The following is a 22057-nucleotide window of genomic DNA, read 5'->3' on the forward strand; positions in this document are numbered from 1 at the left end:
CTCTGGCATCATATTCTAGATTAGACTATCATCTTCTCTCATTGTTTGAACCTTCTAGCTGAATTCACCGGCTCTATTTGCCCCTCCTCATTTTAAACTTTGGCAATATGATTTAGTACCTTTCCTGTTCATGTTCAAATAGTTTTTTTTTAATTACCTTAAGGAAAAGGTCAAACTTCTTAACCTGTTTAAACTCTTCCAATTGCTTTTCTCATCGCTCTCCACATTCATGGAATAGCAACAAGCTGTGCTTTCTGTGCCTCTGAGGACTTGCCTTTTCCCTCTGCTTTGAACTCTTCTCCATACTAATTTGGCTGACTTTTACCCTTTTTCAGGTTTCAACTTAAAAGTAGATTGTCTCAAAGTTTTTTCTGACTACTCATATCTGAGATAAATGCTTCTGATGTGCTGTCAAAGCTCTCTACAAATATCTATCCCAACACTTGTCACACTATGTCATAATTGCCTGTTTACTTCACTGCAAGCCTCAATGGGCTAAAAGCTCATCAAGATGAAGAAATACTTATTTTGTTCATTGTAACAACTCCTCCGTATGACAGAGGCACATAGTAGTCTATTTATAAATAACTGTTAAGAGTGATGATTTAAATTTTACTCTATTCAAATCTCAAATCCAGTGGCACTCTAATTTTCAACACAGGTTATTTTATGCAAGATACAAACAATAGGTTCTTGATTCTAACTTCTGATTGTCTGCTGATACATGATTCATATTGAAAACATGATTTTCTCCCTCTTACATTCTCTTGATTTTATATGTATTAACATTATCAATCTATTATCCAAAAGTGAATACTGATGCAGTAATTTAATTGTAGACTTTTGTGACTATTCATAAGCCATGAGATGGAAGTAGAGAGCTTTCAATTGGATTACAGTATTTTGTTCAGTCTCAGAGTATGTAATTGATTGAGCAGGATATTATACTTTATGAAATTGCTTTTGCTTTTAGTATTGTTACAAAGTTCTGTTTCTTTGGCTTTGTCCTTTTGACCAAAGCCACTTCCAGAATCAGACACTAAGCAACTCCCATTCCAGGGGAGAGCCCTCTGCTGTCACTTAAACATTTATTCTCCTATCAGTTCTCTTCCATTGTTAAAATCCTTAGTGAATATTTAAACAAAAACAACCTGTGTCTGCTTACCACACCCATCTTGGAAATTTGTTCTCACTTAGATTTTCCTTCTCCTTTGTCCTAAGTACCTTTTTTTTGGTAATGATGAGAACCATTTTGTTTACATGTTAGAAAAGGCTGGAAAAGACATCCAGTAGTGAAGCCCTGTTAACATTTCAGTGTATTTTTTTTCATACTAAATATTTTCCTTTTGTTTGATTTGAATTTTTGCCTTTAAATTTTGTTTCTAATGTTTTAAATATAGATGGTTGTACATTCAAGCTCATTTTATTTATTTCAAGGCTTTTATGCTTGGAAATGATTTTCACATGAGTGCATGTATGTACTTATTTTCATCCCACTTTTTAAGGTTTCAGTTTTATTGTTAACTCTGTAGCTCATATGTAGTTAATTCCCAAATAGTCAGTATCCTTTAAAACATGGTCAGTTGTGTCAATATTTTTCTGTTGATTTGCAGTGCTTCTCCAAATTAATGTCCTTTATAGGCTAGAATAACTTTTAAGTTATTTTTGTGTTTATATGATTGTCTATCCCACATCAGTACAACACTATGTTAATTACTATAACTTGTTTGTCTTATATTTAATGCAGACATTTTACCCAACATTTTATGTTTGATAATTTTTGGGCTAATTTAGATGAGATTAAAATAACCATGTTGGGATTCTGGTATTTTATTACTATATATCAATTAGGAAGTGGTTATTATATTATTATACATTCATTGATTTAATCTTCCTATTAAATATGTTACATTACAGTGTTTTCTACTAATTTTTCTTACATATCACATGTATTTTAAGTGAGGTTAGTTCTAGGCAAGTGAGATTTTTGTTGTTTGCTACAGTAATATTAAGCACTATTTCTTTTCTATTTTGTGTTGGAATTAAATGTTGCTGGTGAAGTAAAAAAGATTTTAAGGCATACTTGGTTTATTTCAATATGTATATACTTAGTATAAAGTAAATGATGTAAGTAGTAGGTTGGATTCAAAGGAACAAGTCCGTGTAGGCTTCCATGGTTGACAGTTATAGGCAAGAGAAATAATTTTAAAATGACCAGAATGATGGGAATGTTCCTGACAATTCAGAGCCAACAGAAGTGTAGAGAAGAACATACTGTATGAACATAGTTAAGGTAAGAAAATGCCAAGATTCTGGAAAATTTGGAAGCTACATAAGGGCTAGAATAATTCAAACAGAATATAGTCATACAGGAACAGACAATAACATCAGCAAACATATGCTCTTGAGAAGGAAGTGATATATTAAAAATGCCATTTTTGAAATATGATCTCTAGTTGTTGTTTAGGTTTGGTAATATATTAGTTGGCTTAAGCTGTCATAACAAATTACCAGATACTGCATGGCTTCTGATCTCCTGATGAGTGTTCTTTTCCTGGTTTGCAGGTAGCTGCCTTCTTGCTGTAGGCTCACTTGGCCTTTCCTCTGTGTGTGTGTGTGTGTGTGTGTAGAGAGAGAGAGAGAGAGCGCGAGAGATATTGGTGGGGGGGTGGGGGAAGAACACAAATGATAACACCCAGGTGTCTGTTTCTCCTCTTATTCTTTTTTAGATTTATTTATTCATTTGAAAGAGCTACAGAGAGGCAGAGGCAGAGAGAAGGAGGTCTTCATCCACTGGTTCACTCCCCAAATGACCACAACAGCTGGAACTCAGCCCATCCAAAGCCAGGAGCCAGCAGCCTCCTCCAGGTCTCCCACGTGGGTGCAGGGGCCCAAGGACTTGGGCCATCTTCTACTGCTTTCCCAGGCCATAGCAGAGAGCTGGATGGAAAGTAGAGCAGATGGGACTCAAACCAGCACCCATATGGGAGGCTGGCACTGCAGGCAGCGGCTTTACCCGCTGCGCCACAGCTCCAGCCCCCTGTTTCTCTTCTGATAAGGACACCAATCTTGTAAGGTTAGGATCCCACTCTCATGGCTTCATTTAGCCTTTTTTTTTTTAAACAAAAAACATTTTTACTGTTTTATAATCATGTTCTGGTGGTTTGTTTACAGATATTCCATATATTCCAAAAAATATTTTCATTAATAATAAATTACTATGTTACAAATTCTGTTTCTCTATTATAACTATAATACAAAGATTCCATTCAGTGCAGCGTATACAATAATGTAATTTACTCTAACACAGTTAACCCTATTTTTTTTTCTTTTTTTTTTTAACTTTTATTTAATGCATATAAATTTCCAAAGTACGACTTATGGATTACAATGGCTTCCCCCCCATACCGTCCCTCCCACCCACAACCCTCCCCTTTCCCACTCCCTCTCCCCTTCCATTCACATCAAGATTCATTTTTGATTATCTTAATATACAGAAGATCAGCTTAGTATACATCAAGTATGGATTTCAACAGTTTGCTCCCACACAGAAACATAAAGTGAAAAATAATAGATGATTTTTTTTTTAAATGATGATGAAATCAGAGCAGACCTATTGTCATGTTTAATCCCAGTGAGAGTCAAGTTGGGAATTGATAATTTCTTTTTTTTTTTTTTTTTTTTTTTTTTTACAGAGGATCCGTTTAGTATGCATTAAGTAAAGATTTCAACAGTTTGCACCCCCATAGAAACACAAAGTGAAATATATTGTTTGAGTACTCGTTATAGCATTAAATCTCAATGTACAGCACATTAAGGATAGAGATCCTGCATGAGGAGTAAGTGCACAGTGACTCCTGTTGTTGACTTTACCAATTGACACTCCTGTCTATGGCATCAGTAATCTCCCTATGCTCCAGTCATGAGTTTCCAAGGCTATGGAAGCCCTCTGAGTTCTCTGACTCTTATCTTGTTTAGACAAGGTCATAGTCAAAATGGAGGTTCTCTCCTCCCTTCAGAGAAAGGTACCTCCTTCTTTGATGACCTGTTCTTTCCACTGGGATCTCACTCGCAGAGATCTTTTGCCAGAGTGTCTTGGCTTTCCATGCCTGAAATACTCTCATGAGCTTTTCAGCCAGCTCCGAATGCCTTTAGGGCTGATTCTGAGGCCAGAGTGCTATTTAGGACATCTGCCATTCTATGAGTCTGCTGAGTATCTCACTTCCCATGTTGGATCACTCTCCCCTTTGTTTACTCCATTGGTTAGCGTTAGCAGGTACTAGACTTGTCTATGTGCTCCCTTTGACTCCCAGTCCCTCCACCATGACCAACTGTGAACTGAAACTGATCACCTGGAACAGTGAGATGGCATTGGTACATGCCACCTCGATGGGATTGAATTGGAATCCCCTGGTATGCTTCCAACTCCACCACTTGGGGCAAGTCAGCCTGAGCATGTCCCAAATTATACATCTCTTCCCTCTCCCATTCCCACCACAATGTTCAACAGGGATCACATTTGAGTTAATTTTCAACACTTAAGAATAACTGTCCATCAGTTACAGATCTAAACCAGTCATATTAAGTAGAACAGATAAAAAAACTACTAAGAGGGATAATGTATTAAGTTGTTCATTAACAGTCAGGGCTATGCTGATCAAGCCACCATTTCCCATAGTGTCCACCTCACTCCAACAGGTTTCCCTCTTGGTGTTCAGTCAGTCGTCACCGATCAGGGAGAACATATGGTATTTGTCCCTTTGGGACTGGCTTATTTCACTCAGCATGATGTGTTCCAGATTCTTCCATTTTGTTGCAAATGACTGGATTTCGTTGTTTCTTACTGCGGTATAGTATTCTATAGAGTACATATCCCATAATTTCTTTATCCAGTCTACCGTTGATGGGCATTTAGGTTGGTTCCAGGTCTTAGCTATTGTGAATTGAGCTGCAATAAACATTAGGGTGCAGACCTCTTTTTTGTTTGCCAATTTAAATTCCTTTGGGTAAATTCCAAGGAGTGGGATGGCTGGGTCGAACGGTAGGGTTATCTTCAGGTTTCTGAGGAATCTCCAGACTGACTTCCATAGTAGCTTGACCAGTTTGCATTCCCACCAACAGTGGGTTAGTGTCCCTTTTTCCCCACATCCTCGCCAGCATCTGTTGTTGGTAGATTTCTGCATGTGAGCCATTCTAACCGGGGTGAGGTGAAACCTCATTGTGGTTTTGATTTGCATTTCCCTGAATGCAATTTACAGATTCAATGCAATACCAATCAAGATACCGAAGACCTTCTTCTCAGATCTGGAAAAAATGGTGCTGAAATTTATATGGAGGCACAAGAGACCTCGAATAGCTAAAGCAATCTTGTACAACAAAAACAAAGCCGGAGGCATCACAATACCAGATTTCAGGACATACTACAGGGCAGTTGTAATTAAAACAGCATGGTACTGGTACAGAAACAGATGGATAGACCAATGGAACAGAATTGAAACACCAGAAATCAACCCAAACATCTACAGCCAACTTATATTTGATCAAGGATCTAAAACTAATTCCTGGAGCAAGGACAGTCTATTCAATAAATGGTGCTGGGAAAATTGGATTTCCACGTGCAGAATCATGAAGCAAGACCCCTACCTTACACCTTACACAAAAATCCACTCAACATGGATTAAAGACCTAAATCTACGACCTGACACCATCAAGTTACTAGAGAACATTGGAGAAACCCTTCAAGATATTGGCACAGGCAAAGAATTTCTGGAAAAGACCCGGGAGGCACAGGCAGTCAAAGCCAAAATCAACTATTGGGATTGGATCAAATTGAGAAGTTTCTGTACTGCAAAAGAAACAGTCAGGAGAGTGAAGAGACAACCGACAGAATGGGAAAAAATATTTGCAAACTATGCAACAGATAAAGGGTTAATAACCAGAATCTACAAAGAGATCAAGAAACTCCACAAAAACAAAACCAACAACCCAATTAAGAGATGGGCCAAGGACCTCAATAGACATTTTTCAAAAGAGGAAATCCAAATGGCCAACAGGCACATGAAAAAATGTTCAAGGTCATTTAGCCTTTTTTAAAAAATTTTATCTAAGTTACACAAGTTTCATGTATTTTTGTGTATACAGATTTAGAAACGTGGTGATTCATCCTTCCCCCGGCCCTTCTCTTCCCATTGTCCAAATACAGTGATATATATACTGGGGGCTAGGTCTTCAATATATGAAATCTGTGCAAATCCCAACATTGAGTCCAGAACATTTGATTTGCAAAGAGGAGAACCTGGGAGAATTCTGGCTAGGTTGGTAGCAATGAGGAGATAAGGATGGGAGGGAAATTCTGAAGGGGGATTTTGGGAAAAAGATTATCAAAGGTAACACTGAATCCTTACTTTGGAAGGTCAGAGGAGTCAGTCCAATTTTCAGGCTTTGTTTCAGGTACATTACTGTGAATATGTTTACTACAGCATCTCACCTGGAACTCATTCCCCAAAGGGACTGTGAAGATAATATTATGAAAACTACCTGCTGGGTAGATTTCTGAAGCATCTGTTTTGATGATTTTGTACTGTTTCCACCTATACTGTTCAAGCCAAAGTATGAAGTTTTAGAGAATGGTCTCATGTGAATTTTATAAAATTTCATAAAAAGGTGAATTTTATAGCTCCCACAAGAGTATTTCTACCTGTATACACTTATTACTTGAAAATGGGGAATAATTCTTTGGCTTTGCTAACTTAGGATAATTTTGAAAAAATACAAAGGATGTTTATAAAAGACTTAGTGGCTCTGAATCTGGGTTGATTGGGTTCTAGTTTATTTGGAAAAAAGGTATTGTTGATGTTCAGGGCATCATTTTTTAAAAGATTTTATTTATTTGACAGGTAGAGAGAGATAGAGAGAGGGAGAGACAGAGAGAGAGGTATACCCATACGCTGGGTCATCCCCAAATCATTGAACTGGACTGATCTGGAGCCAGGAGCCAGGAGCTTCTACCAGGTCTCCAATGTGGGTACAGGGGCCCAAGCACTTGGGCCATCCTCTGCTGCTTTCCCAGGACATAGTAGAGAGCTGGACTGAAAGAGGAGCAGCCAGGACTAGAACTGGTGCCCATATGGGATGCAGGTGCCACAGGCATAGGATTTAGCTACTGTGCCACAGTGCTGGCCCTTGGGCATTGTTTTAAGGGAGCCATTGGAACATTTTTTTTTTTTTTGACAGGCAGAGTGGACAGTGAGAGAGAGAGACAGAGAGAAAGGTCTTCCTTTTGCCGTTGGTTCACCCTCCAATGGCCGCCGCTGCAGCCGGCGCACCGCGCTGATCCTGGCAGGAGCCAGGAGCCAGGTGCTTTTCCTGGTCTCCCATGGGGTGCAGGGCCCAAGCACCTGGGCCATCCTCCACTGCACTCCCTGGCCATAGCAGAGAGCTGGCCTGGAAGAGGGGCGACCGGGACAGAATCCGGCGCCCCAACCGGGACTAGAACCCGGTGTGCCGGCGCCGCAAGGTGGAGGATTAGCCTATTGAGCCACGGCGCCGGCCCTGGAACATTTTTGATAAGGGAAAGATAAGATAGTCATGCTATTGGGAGATAATTCTAAAGTCTTCTTATAATCTAAGGGCCAGAAACCTTTTTCTGTAAAGGGATGTATAGTAAATATTTTGAGGTTTGTAGGCCTCAAAACTCAGTTTTGCCATTGTATTGCAAAACCAGCTAGAGACAATATGTAAAAGAATGAGTATGCCATGTTTCAATAAAACATAATTTACAAAAGTAGACTGTGGAATAGATTTGGCTCATGGACTGTAATTTGCTGACCCTGGTTTAACCCATCATGCAGAGTATATTATAAATTTAAATATTATTGGGTGAAGTATATTGAGGTAGATGAAAAGTATATGTAGTTACTATGCTCTGAAAGATTGAAATTATATAACTTTTAAAGGCCTGAGAAAACTACCCTATGTATTTTTTTCAATAACTCAAATATTTATCTATATTATTGAGCACCTTGAAAGTGCAAGTGCCAGTGATATATGAGCTTGAAAAAGTGTCCAAATATTATTTTAGCCACGCTTAATTTTTCTAAAAAATTATTTTTAATTGATAATGTTTATATTTACTGTGCAGAACATGATGTTTGGATACATATATGGATTGTGGCAGTCATCTCTCTTTTGGACATTAGTAGCTAATAAAGTAAGTGGATTGAGTTAAACTTAACATTTTTTTATATTCATCTCATATGCTAGTGTTTCTATAATATTCTGAGTCTTCTGAGTGAGTATGCCTTCATTCTAGGCATTAAGTTTTGCATCATAGCTATTTATGATATTGTAAAGAGCATTGTGGTATAGAGATATGAGCTTGGATTGTGAAGCCAGACTCTGTTACTTACTGGTTGTATAACATTCTGCAAGTTACTTACGTCTCCATGAGTTTCATTTCATTCAGCTCCCACATGATGGTAATAATATCTCCCATCCCATAGGGATTTTTTTAAATGAAGGTGGCTTGCACTACTACACACAAGTAAAGCACATAGAGTCCTGATCAATGGATGGTAATTATGTAATAAATTACCATTAGAGCATACCTCTTAGAATATAATCTCTTTGAGGGTAAGTAGTATATTTTGCTCTTTAATTATAAAATGATTTTCATAAAGCATACAATATTCTGCATACAGTAGCTAATGTTGTTATCACCACCTGGTCTAAGCAATTATTCACTTTTTGTTAAATTGAATTTTTCCACTCCTGTGTTTAATTTATAGAGGAGGTGTTAGTTTGAGGTAAAGTCTACTGTATAAATGGAAACAAAGTAAATAAAGGAATGTTGAAAGGAATATTAAAATTAGCTAAATAACCTGTGAGCGTTTGCCAAGGGCAATTCAGGAATCTGAACAAGGAACAGTATCTACCTGAGCCATCTTAAGACCAGCTCTTGAGATAACTTCATTCCTTCCTCTGATGCTTGATAAATTTGATTCTGGGTTAGTCTTCTAGTTGATACATCTTGGTGAATTTCTTACTGAAATCGTTAGTTGTGTAGTCTTCTGTTTTCTCCCTCTCATGTTCAAATTAATTACAATTTTTTGAAATTTGTGCTTAGTTTTACCCTTTATATTTGCATTAGTACCACAAACTTATCCAACAGAACATCTTTGTCAGTGCTAAAAGATTATCCACAACTTCCTATTTACTCTCAAGTGTTGGTATCTCTTTTATTTTTTTCTTCATTTCCATGTACTATTTCTTTATGAGAAAAACTTCCTCAAGGAATTCCTGAAAAATTTTAACACCCTGATCAATTAGGAGACTCCAGATCAAGAGCTATAGAAATTGTATAATAGACTTAACCTTAGTACAGATTTTTCTTAAACTATGTACATAATTCTTTGGATTTATCATTCACTGGTTTTATAGAAATAAACCTTCCTACTCTGAGTGCTAAACTTAGAAATGAGCTTTGAATAAACAGTGAGGTTCTGGGGCTTAGTTTATTTTCTTGTCAAGATCTTTAATAGCTCTTCTTTTTTGTGAGTGCAGTTGACTATTATGATAAAATCCATCTAATTAGCTATCAATATTTGACAGAGTACTTTCAAGCAGTGCCATTCATTCAACTCAACAGAGCAGTCATTTCAATCAAGGAAACCACACCAGCCATTCAAATGAGAGAATACTGCTGGAGCTGGATTTCATCTTAATGGGTTCAACAAAGAAAATAAAACTTCAAGGTTTCTATTAGCCAATATATCTCATTAATATTGTGACTGAGACTGTCAGTATCCATTCTCAAAGCCATCAGTGTTTAGAACTTATCTTGAATAGATAAGACAAAAGGGAAAACAGGCTTTATATATTATCTTTCATTTAATAATATGTAGATTCATCTTCTATAAGATCAAACATATGCTGCATATGACCTGATAGATATCATTGGCCTTTTTTGCATTATTTCTATATAAAGCAACTATAGCTTCATTATTTAATTTATGGGAAATGCTGAGCATGTTATTTTACTACTTTAAATCTAGTTCCTTTTTCTTTTAAATTTTTATTAATATAAAGAGAATTGATTTTCTGTATTTCATAGACAACAATCCAAAGCAGATAACCATACTTCTCTCTGTCCCTCTTACTCTGATTCTTTACAGAGGAATGATGATATCAGGAGTACCAGGCAGCTTTTGTTGTGCAATAGCCACAGTGTTTCCAAGGCTTAGAAGAATATGCATTTATTTTGTTTTCTCTGTCAGCAAATCAGGTGGGATGAGGCTGATCTAGGCTGTCCTCAGCACAGCTGACTTCCAGGCTCCAGGTTGGGCCGAGGCCTATACCACGTGTCCCTGGTTCTTCCAAGACTAACTTTCTGGAATGTGTTCTTTCCATAATGATGACAAAGACCCAACTGCACAAACACATTTTAAGCCATTTGCTTTCATCCTGTGGGCTAATGCCCCATTGGTCAAAGCAGTTTTCAAGTTCAGTATGAATGGGTTGAGGGAATGCTCCTTCTGTTACTTGGGATAGGATAATGAGTGAATACTTCCTGAACGATAGTCTCATCTATGTATATCTAACCTCACGTGATGATTGATGATAGAGAAGATTCTATAAAATTAGGTATCTGAGAGTTCTTTGCCAGTTGTAAGGCACTGTGTAACTATGACATTTATTAATGTTCTGTCATTATAAAATTCTACCAAGATTAATTGTGATATCGACCTACTACCCATTCTATAACCTTTTACCAGGAAAATCCATATAAGATGCTTGTTAGCAGCTGTTGACAAAGTATTGAGGTATCATTGTACTTTATCATAGTGGGAGGCTTAAAATCAGGAGTATCTATTACAGTCTAGGATGTTTAAACTCCTTCTTGGCTTATCATAAGACTTTAAATTCAAGGAGAAAGCAAGCCAAGGAAAGAGGATTACGCTTGAACAGTCTTCATGATAAAATAGTAGTAATTAGTTTGAGCAAAATCCCATAATGGGTTTTTTTTTTGTACTTTGCAGGAAACCAAATGGCAGACAGATAAAACAAATTACTTTACTTGGTGTAATTAGCAAGCGATTATAAGGTTCTGCTTGTGTTCTCCCAAGAGTACAAAGATCATGCTCTGTTTTTCGAAGAACTTTATGTTACTTAATACCCAATCTATCTAAACTCACTGTGCAATCTGACAGCAACTTTGCCACAAATACTGAACCATGCAGATTACCTGGGAGACAATAGCAATATTAAATTAATGATGACAGAGAGTAGGGAAGAAAAAACATGGTGTTTTCCTTTAATTTTCTTATTTATTTGTTGGCCACCTATATTATCTTCCAATTTTCATTTTCCTTTATGTAGGTATCACACAGTCCCTAAGAATTAAGATCTACACATTTATGTACCAAACACTAGAATTGTGAACTGAAATATTCTGTCTTTAAGTTCAGAGCATTTCATTTGAGAATGATAACATCACTGAGAGAGAGAGAGAGAGAGAGAGAGAGAGAGAGGGAATTGTCCTCTTGATAGAGGTCATAGAAAATTCAAATTAATTCCTAATCAAAGATGACTCAAGAAAACAGATAGTTCATACAGTGCTTTGATTGAAGGGCACTGAGTCCTTTTAGATAAGGTTGCTGCCAACTGAAAAAAATCAGGGCAGCTCCTTAAGCTCAAAGTGGGGAGAGATAACAAAGCAATAGGGAGTTCTATTTGGATACAGAAGCAATATGACCTAATCATGTTAAATGTCAAACCTCAAGACAATCAAGTTTACTTATTGACATATATAGATATAAAATTTAAAGTATTCTGTAATTCATATATTCACCAAAAAGGAAAACATACAAAGTTTTGAATATTGATGAAATTATTTTTTCCCTCTTTTTAAGATGTCAAATTTTGAGAATGTCATGACTTAATTTTATAATTCTCAGTTATAAAACTTCTTTATTTGGTAGAGTGATTTAGTTTGGTCACTCAGGTCTTCATAAGTGTTTAGCACATTTTCGTTTTGCAGGCAACAGTATTTGTAGATATTTTTCAACTAATCTTAGATATTTTCAGATACAGTTTGTTGCCATTGCATTCTGAAAATTAAATGCTGTACATTATAGACCTGCTGATTTGGTTTTTTACTTAATAAGGATCAAGAGAGTTGGACTGTCAACATGCAGCGGGCATTTTGGAGAGAAGAAATGACAAAATAGGGTTGTAGAGCACTGAATATGCATGCCCACAGATTTTATGGAGTGGATGTATAAACAGCACAATTAACTGCCAGAAAAGTCATGGTTTTATTGAGATGCTAAGACCTGAATTCAAGTTAAAGCTCTGTCACTTTGTGTTTTTATTTTTTTGCAAAATATTTGAATTATTATTTGAAAACAATGAAATTGTTTTCCCAAATTTATCCTTTTTGTTATATTATAATTTATATCAAATATTCTTTGTTAAGAATTTATGTATTTTTTTACTTTTATTTAATAAATATAAATTTCCAAAGTACAGTTTATGGATTACAATGGCTTTTTCTCCCCCATAACTTCCCTCCCACCCGCAACCCTCCCATCTCCCGTTCCCTCTCCCATTCCATTCACATCAAGATTCATTTTCAATTATCTTTATATATAGAAGATCGATTTAGTATATACTAAGTAAAGATTTCAACAGTTTGCACCCACACAGAAACACAAAGTGTAAAGTACTGTTTGAGTACTAGTTATAACATTAATGCACATTGGACAACACATTAAGGACAAGATCCTGCATGGGGAGTAAGTGCACAGTTATTCCTGTTGTTGACTCAACAATTGACACTCTTGTTTATGGCATCAGTAATCACCCTAGGCTCTTGTCATGAGTTGCCAAGGCTATGGAAGCCTTTTCAGTTTGCTGACTCCTATCTTATTTAGACAAGGTCATAGTCAAAGTGGAAGCTCTCTCCTCCCTTCAGAGAAAAGCACCTCCTTCTTTGGTGGCCCGTTCTTTGCACTGGAATCTCACTCGCAGAGATCTTTCATTTAGGTCTTCTTTTTTTTTTTTTCCAAGGTGTCTTGGCTTTCCATGCCTAACATGCTCTCATGGGTTCTTCAGCCAGATCCGCATGCCTTAAGGGCTGATTCTGAGGCCAGAGTGCTGTTTAGGACATCTGCCATTCTATGAGTCTGCTGTGTATCCTGCTTCCCATGTTGGATTATTCTCTCCTTTTTAATTCCATTAGTATTAGCAGACAATAGTCTTGTTTATGTGGTCCCTTTGACTCTTAGTCCTATCACTATGATCAATTGTGAACTGAAATTGATCACTTGGACTAGTGAGATAGTATTGGTACATGCCACCTTGATGGGATTGAAATGGAATCTCCCGGCATGTTTCTAACTCTACCGTTTGCGGAAGTCCGATTGAGCGTGTCCCAAATTGTACATCTCCTCCCTCTCTTATTCCCACTCTTATATTTAACAGGGATCACTTCTCAGTTAAATTTAAACACCTAAGAATAATTGTGTGTTAATTACAGAGTTCAACCAATAGTATTAAGTAGAACAAAAAATACTAAAAGGGATAAAGTATTAAATTGTTCATCAATATTCAGGACAAGGGCTGATCAAGTCACTGTTTCTCATAGTGTCCATTTCACTTCAACAGGTTTCCTTTTTGGTGCTCGGTTGTCACCGATCAGGGAGAACATATAATATTTGTCCCTTTGTGACTGGCTTATTTCACTCAGCATGATGTTTTCCAGATTCCTCCATTTTGTTGCAAATGACTGGATTTCATTGTTTTTGACTGCCGTATAGTAATCTATAGAGTACATGTCCCATAATTTCTTTATCCAGTCTACTGTTGATGGGCATTTGGGTTGATTCCAGGTCTTAGCTATTGTGAATTGAGCTGCAATAAACATTAATGTGCAGACAGCTTTTTTGTTTCCAATTTCATTTCCTTTGGGTAAATTCCAAGGAGTGGGGTGGCTGGGTTGTATGGAAGGGTTATATTCAGGTTTCTGAGGTGTGGGGAGCAACTCAGACTAGACTGTTACTGGAATTAAGACTTATTATATGCATCTGCTTTCCCACAATATGGCGCTGAGAAGGGAGTAACAGCTTCTACACAGCTGCCTCCAGTTCAACCAATAAACAGCAGGACCTGCTCCTGATTGGAGGAAAGCAGCGTACTCGGTGTGTGGGTAGCAGAGTTGGGATTGGTGGAAGAGGACTATAAAGGAGGAGAGAGACAACATGCACCAGGAACACCTGAGGAACACCTGAGCAGCCCCCGAGAGAGCTGGCCGGCGGTGTGCCGCTCCCCCGCGGAAGTGGGGAAAGTGGCAGAGGGAACCGCCCTTCCACGGAGGTGGAAGGGACGGTAGCCAACCCGTGAAGAACCAGCAGCAAACCCGGGGAGGGCCGAGCAGACAAAAGAACAGCGCAGGGTCTAGTGTCGTTCCTCCACGAAGAGGGGGAGCGACACTGAGGAATCTCCAGACTGACTTCCATAGTGGCTTGACCAGTTTGCATTCCCACCAACAGTGGGTTAGTGTCCCTTTTTCCCCACATCCTCGCCAGCATCTATTGTTGGTAGATTTCTGAATGTGAGCCTTTCTAACCAGGGTGAGATGAAACCTCACTGTGGTTTAATTTGCATTTCTCTTTGTGTTTTGTAAACTACTTGGGCAAGCTATTTGATTGTACTAAGACATAGTTCTTTTCTTCTGTAAAATTGATCCATTGTGAACGTCACATTGGGCAAGATACTATAACGATGCAGATGATGTGCAATGGATTTTATTATTTATACATAAATGAAAGTAAGTTGTACTGCCATATACCATACTAAAACATAAATGGTGTAGGAATGATGAAGAAAAAGAGAAGCCAGTAATTTAATAAAAATGATAATAAAAATCCCTGAGAAAGAAGATTGATAGTGAACTAAGAAACAGCAATAATATTCTTCTAGTCAAACAGAGAGGTGGGTGCTGAATACTTTCTCCTAAAAGTGAGAGTTCAAATTGGATTTAAAGTGAATTGATTGTGTTTCTGTGTTAAATCCACAACTTTCATTGTAAAACATTAAGATTCAGGTTTTTTTTCTTATTTACTCAATTTGGAAGATTGGTTACATTATATTCCCTAGGTTTTCAAAATTTTCCGTGTCCAGGCCCTAGCCACATTTACCCTAGACTTGTTCTGGGGATGTCTAGTGTAGGATAGCCTTGAATGAGACATTAAGGCTTTTCTTCGTGCTTGTCTTGCTTTCTTCAAACAGTTTCACCCAGGAATATTCTCATAGTGGAGGGAGGAGGTCTAAAAGTGGAAAGAGCAATGCATGACTGCTTTTTCAAGTCTCTGTTTACATCAAACTTATTGCTATTTGTCAGCTCTTTTATTTTTCCCCATAGCATTTTCCTCGAAATAATTTTATATAATCCATCTTTGGAAAACAAATTGTATTTCCCCTGGGAACAATGCTACATTTAGCAGAGATGAGTGTGACCTTTACCTTCCACTTGATATTTAATCCATTGATTGTATAAAATTCAATTAAAGACATTATCAGCCTCTTTTTTCAGTTTTTCCTCTTCTGTCTCACTAATGTCATCTATTGCTACTAATTTTACATTCTACATTCTAGCCACATATTATGACAAAAATTTGCTGGCTATGCAATGGTCTTCCTTATCTCTTTGCCTATTTATATACTACCACTTACATGTAAAACCTATACATGTAAAAAAAATCCTATGCCAAACCTCAATTTAAATTTATCTCATACTTTTATCCCACTCTCCAAGGAAGAGCTTATTTCCCCTTCTGTGACCCTCATTGTACATTGAATAAACCTGTTATAAGTAATTGTATTTGATTATTATAATTATATAAATACAATTATATCTGTCTAAAAATTAATGTGAATATGTGAGCCCATAATGAGCTTCTTAATTGCTGTTGTATATTCTTTCATCACAAATTGGCAAAGACAATGACTTGTGTTGAAAAATACTTATTAAAATATAATTCACCATTAAGTGAATAAATAAATAATAACACTATTTTAAAAGGTAAGATACAGAAGTTATAAGCCTATAATTAAAATTTGAAGATTGTTTTTCCATCCTTTTTGTGTACCATTTTTGGTGAAATATGTTTCTTGTAACCAGCATATAGATGGGTCTTCTTTTTAGCCATTAAGCTAGTCTCTATCTTTTAATTGGAGAATTTAGTCCATTTACATTCAATGTTGTTATTGATAATTCATTACTTGGTCCTGTCAGTTTTTCATAAATATTACTATTGTTTCTTTTAAATCTGCTTTTTTTGTTCTACTAGGAAATATTCTGCCTTTAAATTTCTTTCATGATGCTGATTGTCTTTCTCTGTTTGTGTTTGTAGTACATCCTTAAGTATCATTTGTAAAGCTAGCCAGGTAGTGACAAATTCTTTCAATTTTTTATTCTTTTGAAAGGTGGTTTTTTTCACCTTCACTTATGAATAAGAGCTTTGCAGAGTAAAGGAGTCTATGTTGGCAGTTTCTCTTTCTCTTTTTTGTCAGAATGAAATATTTCAAAAGATTTGTCTTCAAAACTGTGTATTCATTCTTTTGCCTTACCAGGTCTGTTGTTAACACCTTCCACCGTATTTTTATTTGTCTTATAGAATCCCTAATTTCTAGTATTTCTGTTTAGTGTTGCTTCAATCTCTCCCTTTCTGCACAGTTCCCCATCTATTTCATGCACTACTTTCCTTCTTTCATCTATTTCACTGTTTTTAAGTAATCTTATAATCAATCTTAGAAATTGTTTTTTTTTTTATTTTGTTGATCTCCCCTTCACAGTACAATATTAGTGTGTTATTTTATTCCTTTTGAGATATCTTATTTTCTTCCTTGTTCATGTTTCTTTTGTTTCTATATTGATTTTTTCTGCATCTGGAGGATCTCTTGTTTCTATATTCTGGAAGGTGTGTGTGTGTGTGTGTATGTGTGTGTATTTTATTCTTGGATATATTCCTCTGGTACTTGGTGCAATGCCTAAAGCTAATATTTGGAGTTCCTGCAGTGTGTGCTAGGTGGGACTAGGGACCTCTGGCCACAGTTTGTAGAAGAGGCAAGATTCCTGAGTATCACCCAAGATGGGCATGATGGTGCACCTCTGTCCATAGTCAGTTGTGGGGAGGGGATGTTGGAGCTGGCTGGTGTGTTTACAATCCCAGGTCTTCTGCATGCTGGGGTAAACAAACTGATTCACAGCCTAGAGTAAGCTCACAGTGCCAGTGTACCTCACTCGTGTTGGTGTGGGCACCATCCAGAGCACTGACCCACTCTGCAGTGTGTCCCTTAACTCCTCTGCGAGATCTGTCCACACTGTGCAGGGAGCTCTGAGTCTCAGCAGTCAAACTGGGCAGGTGCACAAGAACACAGCTTTGTGGCCTACGCCCAGAACTCCTATAGTCACATGATGCAGGGTGTCCTGTCTGTGTCCTGCAAGCTGCCCCATCCCCTGGTATTAGTGGCCTCCTGCAGTAGTGGAACTCCCCACTGTGCCCTGAATCAGGACAGGATTTAGCTCCATTTCTACCCTGGCAAATTCAGTTTGGCACTTGGGTGGGAAGAGGAGGGGGAGGGAGTGTGACCTCCCTTCACAGAGCAAAGAGTTGCGCACACCCCTGCCTCGTTTTAGAAACGTGCCAGGGGATTCCAATTGAATCCCATCAGGGTGGCATGTACCAATGCCATCTCACTAGATCACTTTTCTTTATTTCATATTTTCATAAGAGCACTTAAGATGAGGACTACTCACCTGTTGTTTTTAAGTACGCAATTCTGAGTAGCAGATCTCCAGAGTTCATTCATCTTCCTTGACTGAAGCTTTGTATACATGGATTTGTGAGTTTATGTTTCCCTCTAGTAACTCCAAATCTCCTCTTTGAATTTATGAATTGTACTATTCTTCTTTTCTATTTAAAATTTTATTTATTTTATATTTGAAATATCATATATACAAATTTAAGAATATAGTGATATTTCCTCGCACCCATGCTCCAGCCCTTCTTCCTCCTCCCTCTCCCATTCCCACTCTTAATCTTTACAGAGATCTACTTTCAGTTTACTTATTGATCGTAAGATTAATCATATAATAAGTAAAAGAGTTCAACAAATAGTATGAAGAAAAAAAGCCACTGTTCTTCAGCAGAAGAGACAGGGGCTTTAAACAATCATCGAATCTCAAAATGTCCATTTCACTCTAATACATTTCATTTTGGGTACTCGATTAGTTACCCAAGATCAGGAAAAACATGATTTCTGTCTTTTGGGGACTAGCTTATTTGACTAAGACATCTCAGCTTGATGATTTGCCTATGCCAGTGTTTTGTAGAGTTTCCCCAATGTTCTCTGGTAATTTGATGGTATCAGGTCATAGATTTAGGACTTTGATCCATTTTGAATGGATTTTTATGCCCCTAGGGCTGCAGGCCAGACTCATACTATGCTTTCCATCTGGCTGTATCACCACAGGCTATTGCAATTCGGTCTCAGCTCCATCTCCAAACTGCTGCCTGCTCCAGCTCTTGACTGCTTATTGTATTATGTTCGTGTTCATATTGCACATCATCACTTTACACACAGGGCCATAGCATTCCTCTTCCTTCTGTAGAATTTCCACTGCAGTTTTCTAATTCTCTCCTGAGAGTGCATTTCTCACACTTAAAAAAAAAACAAACTATTTATCCCTATCCTAGTGCAGTATGTCGTTCCCTATTCTGCCATCTTGGAATCAACCTTTACTATTTTTTATATAGTTGGAATCAACACTATTTATCTTTCTGTATCTTATTTCCCCTAGAATAATATCCACAAGGTTTAGTCATGTTATACTGTATTGTAGAATTTCCTTCTTCATAAGGTAGAATAATTTTCCATTGTATGTATGGATCACTTTTTTTATCAGTTCATCAATTGACATTTAGGTTGTTTCTACATCTTGGCTATATTCAATATTGCTATAATGAGCACAGGAGTGCTAACATCTTTTTGATAACTTGATTTCAATTCTTATGTACGAATACCCAGAAATGGGCTTACTTATTCACATGGTAATTCTTTCAAATGTTTTTTGAGGAACCTCCATACTGTTTTCCACAGTGGCTTCACCATTTTGCATTCTGGTCAACAGTATGAAGGGTACAATGAAAACACAAAAATTAGCTCAAATGGATTAAAGACTTAAAGGTATGACATGAAACTCCTGGAAGAAAATAGGAGAAAATTCTCTTTCATGACTTTGGTTTTGGCATTGATTTAATGCAGGTGATGCCAAAAGCACAGGCAGCAAAGCAAAAACCAGTGGAATTGCATCAAACTAAAATGTTTCTGTGCAACATTGAAAATAATCATCACAGTGATAAGGTAGCAAAGAGAATGGGAGAAAATATTTATGAACCATAGCTCTGATAAGGAATTAATCTCTAAAACATGTAAGAAACACCTACAAGTCAGTAGTATAAACACTAATAACCTGATTTTAAAATGCGCTAAAAACTTGAATAGACATTTCCTCAATTGACTCATACTAGTGGCCAGCAGCTATATGGAAAATACAAATAAAAACCAGAATTCTTCAAGTTTGATACATGTTTTCTATTATGTTTTAAATGAATATACTCTTATTGCATTACATTTTCCCCATCAAAAATCAAAACTAGGCATTTTTCCACATGAACTAAGATAGACCCTCTGCACTCTTTTTTTTTTAGAATAAATTCTAACTAAATTCTAGAATTCTTTTTATCTTTGTTCATGAGACACTTTGCAGAAGAACCCATTGGTGTTTTCTCTTTCTTCCTTGTTTCACTTCTTTCAACTTAGAATTTTGTTTAGAAATAATACATGTAGGGCTGCTGGCACCATCAGGTAAGCCAGGGTGGGTGTATGCAAGTAATTCCAGGAGCTGTGGTGAAAGAAGTAGACATTTGTGATGCTCTTTGTCCTGAGGGTCCCCTGCTGACAGTGCCACCAGCTCTCCACAATGCACAAGATGCTTCATCCAACTTGACCTGATAATGCTCTCAGACTGGGATACAAGGCCAAGCAAGCTTGGTTATGTCATATGTAGGATTCGTGTGTGCAGTGGTGGCTGCAAGCGCCCGGTTCCTAAGGGTGCAGTATATGGCAAACCTGTCTATCAGGTTAACCAGCTCACATTTACATGAAGCCTTTTGTCTGTTGCTGAGGAATGAGCTGGATGCTACTGTGGAGCTCTGAGAGTCCTGAATTCTTACTGGGTTGGTGAAAACTCCACATACAAATTCTTTGAGGTTATCCTCATTGATCCGTTTTGCAAAGCTATCAGAAGAAATCCTGACACCTACTGAATCACCAAAGCAGTCCATAAGCACAGGGAAATGCATGGGTAGACATCTGCATGGCCCAAGAACAGTGGCCTTGGAAAGGGCCGCAAGTTCTGCCAAACTATTGGTGGTTCTCCTGGTGCAACCTAGAGAAGGTGCCATACCCTTCAACTGCATCGTTACATTGTACATTTTATGTGGACATTTGCAAAAACAAACCAGTTGTTATGCCTATCAATTTGTAGATAATCGAAAAAAGTTTGGGGAGTTTTAGCTGGCTTCTCCAAGGTGATACTGCTGTTAAGTGACAAAGATGGTTTGAAATTAGTTCTGAAATCCACTTGTAACTATTACACAACTTTAACCTCCAGCATCAGAGCTGGGATTTTGTTAAAGATGAAAATGTTTCAGTTTCAAAAATTGTCAATGTTCCAACAGTTTATTGATTAAAATGTCACAGAAATGAAGAAAATGACACAATAATTAAATAACCTAGTAGTCAATTGGTAGGTGGAAATATGGTCTGGATGGGACAGTGTAGAGCCAGGAGAGCCACTGTACATGAGTTCCCTACATGTGTTTTCCACCCCACTGAAACACAGAGGTCTTCTGAGACCTCCAAAAATTTCTCTTCATTCATTTTATGTGTTCTCATTGATCAAAACAATTATCTAGGATCTGTGGAATGCCAGAAGTTCTATCCCCTAGTGAGAATCTACCTGAAAAATTCTGAAGAGACTAGAAGTCCATCCTGAAAATTCAATATTGCTATAAGCATCTTGTGAAATTGAATCAGACATTGTATTAGCTATCTAGTATTAGCCTGAAATATTAATGAGTATTAGAGATCTCTGCATAAAACCCAAAACATGCTGGAATAAAGACAAGTTAGTAAAAAATCAGATTGTAATCTACTTTGTACTTCATTGGAAAAGGTTGAAAACTCTATCCTGTGCCAACGGTTGTACTCAGCCTTTCTGTTTACCCTCTCAAAAGAGTTTGGACTCCTATTACTTTATTACTGCAATAAAATGTACAGCCAGAACTCTGGAATGAAAGAGCTTCTGCTGTAGAAGCTGTAACTGAAGAAGCCATAACTTAAGTGTTGGCTTGAAAAATTGCCATAAATGTATCTTCTACAGAGAAAATACCTTCTAATTTCTCCTTGCAGAATATACACCATCATAGTTAAAAATGTCATGGGCACTACCTTCATTCACAAGTGAAACATTTTCATGAGAAAGCCATTCTGTTAATAATTTCTGTAACGTAAAGAGGACATCATTAATTGTGGTTGATATTTCTTTAAGGATAGTAGATAACCAGTTAATATTTACATCAGGATTCACATATCCATCTCAAATATTTATTATTTTATTATGGTGAAAACATCCAAGAGGGTAGCATTGTGGTGTTGTGGGTTAAGCTGCTGCCTACAATGTGGGCATCCCATATTGGAGTGTTGATTTGAGTCCCAGCTGCTCCTCTTCTCATCCATCTCCTTGCTAATGTACCTGGTAAACGCAGTAGAGGATGGTTGAAGTGCTTGGGCCCCTGAAACCCATTTGGGAGACTGGGAAGAAGCTCCTGATTTTGGCTTTGGCCTTGCCCAGCTCCAGGAATTGCGGCCATTTGGGGAGTGAACCAGCAAATGGAAAATATATTCATTCATTCATTCATTCATTCATCAT

At 37.4% G+C, this 22057-nt stretch overlaps 1 pseudogene; it reads left to right on the forward strand.

The window, feature by feature from the left end:
* Window positions 1–2219: 2219 nt before the first annotated feature.
* Window positions 2220–20615, forward strand: LOC100346659 (large ribosomal subunit protein eL15 pseudogene; annotated as a pseudogene).
* The last annotated feature ends 1442 nt before the right edge of the window (window positions 20616–22057 follow it).

Source organism: Oryctolagus cuniculus, chromosome X, assembly GCF_051225735.1.
Source record: "Oryctolagus cuniculus isolate XC-2025 breed Fujian yellow rabbit chromosome X, ASM5122573v1, whole genome shotgun sequence".
Taxonomy (NCBI): domain Eukaryota; kingdom Metazoa; phylum Chordata; class Mammalia; order Lagomorpha; family Leporidae; genus Oryctolagus; species Oryctolagus cuniculus.